Source organism: Carex rostrata, chromosome 31 (genome assembly GCF_964058835.1).
Source record: "Carex rostrata chromosome 31, lpCarRost1.2, whole genome shotgun sequence".
Lineage (NCBI taxonomy): Eukaryota > Viridiplantae > Streptophyta > Magnoliopsida > Poales > Cyperaceae > Carex > Carex rostrata.
This window is the reverse complement of record NC_135948.1, coordinates 4,887,685-4,889,307: the sequence shown is the minus strand read 5'-3', so window position 1 is coordinate 4,889,307 and position 1,623 is coordinate 4,887,685. Positions and strand designations below refer to the sequence as shown.

The 1,623-nt window shown below is 34.7% G+C and overlaps 1 long non-coding RNA gene across 1 annotated transcript; it reads right to left on the bottom strand.

Annotated features, from left to right (window-relative positions):
• Positions 1-480: 480 nt before the first annotated feature.
• On the bottom strand, positions 481-1,195 carry LOC144547668 (uncharacterized). Its single transcript, XR_013509130.1, has 3 exons — positions 920-1,195; positions 747-833; positions 481-637 (listed from the first exon to the last, which is right to left on the bottom strand). It is a non-coding gene; the product is annotated as an uncharacterized LOC144547668 (long non-coding RNA).
• Between the last annotated feature and the right edge of the window lie 428 nt (positions 1,196-1,623).

Below are 1,623 nucleotides of genomic sequence, written 5' to 3'. Positions count from 1 at the left end.
AATCACCAGCTTGCAAACTGTGAGTTTCAACATAATGACCTGTAATTAAAAGTTCAATTAAGATACTTAGAGAAATAGGACTAATATCCTTCTCAGAATGCACCGATATTTGAATTGATTACGCACCTGTGTTTTCAAGAATGTACATTCTTCCTCTGTTGTTGGGCCAGTACCTGAGATGTTAAATAAATTTAGAAATCTTACAGAGTATAAGTTATTTATTAATACAATATCACATTCTTCCTTTCTGCAACACTACAGAGCTTTATATACAATGTCGATCTGATTATTATACAACAGCAGCACATTTTGTGGCAATAAGAGTAAACAGAGTATTTTTCAGCTGCGGTATTGAATCTAGACCAACCAGGCCAAACTCAATTAAACTGAATCACCACACTACCCCTTTGTTGGCCTGAAACAGATCTGAACTCGTGTGACTTGAAAGCATCACAGGTATTATTTATAAGGCACCCCCATTTTTTGCTCCAATCATCCCTCAAGTGATGCATCTTAATCTAAAAGTATCAACTTACTTGTACTTAAATTCCCAGAGCTGAAAAGTCTCGATATCATGCATCCTCAAGTTTCGCCCTTCTCTGTTTTTTAGGACTGGCAAGTTGACTTCAGCACAATTCTGTAAATTTAAAAGAGAAGTCAAATATTGGAGTTTCAAATTATAAATTGTACTCGAATGTCAGAATACCAAATGTCTTAGTTATGAAATTTTCTTGAAAATAACTGGCCTTCGGTAAAACGATACGTTTTAGAGGACCGACATCAGTCACTGTCAGCTCTTTCTTAATAATCAGTCTTAATCCCTCGACAGCAACCTGTAGTAAGTTGCAAGGACAATATTTTAACTCGTTGATAATTTGTTAAGAGTGCTTTATTTTGTAGCATCAAAATAAGAACTCACATCTGGGTCAGGGGCAGGAAGATTTAAGTCAAGCCTCCCCTGCAAAGAGAAACATACAATCGATCCATTTGTCGTTGAGAAAATTTAATTTACCTTATTTAAGCTATACAAAAAGGATAACACAACGATCAAACTAACGATTTATATGAACTTCTTTTTATTTTATCTTTCCTTTTTTATTTTATAGGTTGCTCAATTATTTTAGATGACCAACATATACATCTTCATCAATTGCAAATAAAACACTGCTTTTGGGTCTTCTTTTCTCAATGCGTTTCAGAGTAAATTACAACCTTTTTTTTATCCATGCCGTTAAAAGTAAATTGGATGGCTCATACTGTTCCTGAACGCAATTGCTGCCAAATTGACCATGCTACCTCAAATAAAAAAATTGCTGGTTCAAGATGTCCAATTTACTCTCGACAGCGAGTATCAAACGAACAAGTGGAAGCTTCAGTTACAAACTTACAATCGATTATGAGGTGGATTGTATTGCTTTAATTTATTCCTGAAACTGTCGTGGAGCCAACAGTTTCATAAATCATAATTCGACTAGCCCCAAACAGCTACCATTATAATTAAGGAAAACACGTGGAAATCATTATATATTCTGACCGTTGTATCCCCTCTCCACAACACAAATTCAGTCAGAAAAAAAAAAACACAAAAATACTGATACATTATAAAGTTTGTTCCGATAGTCG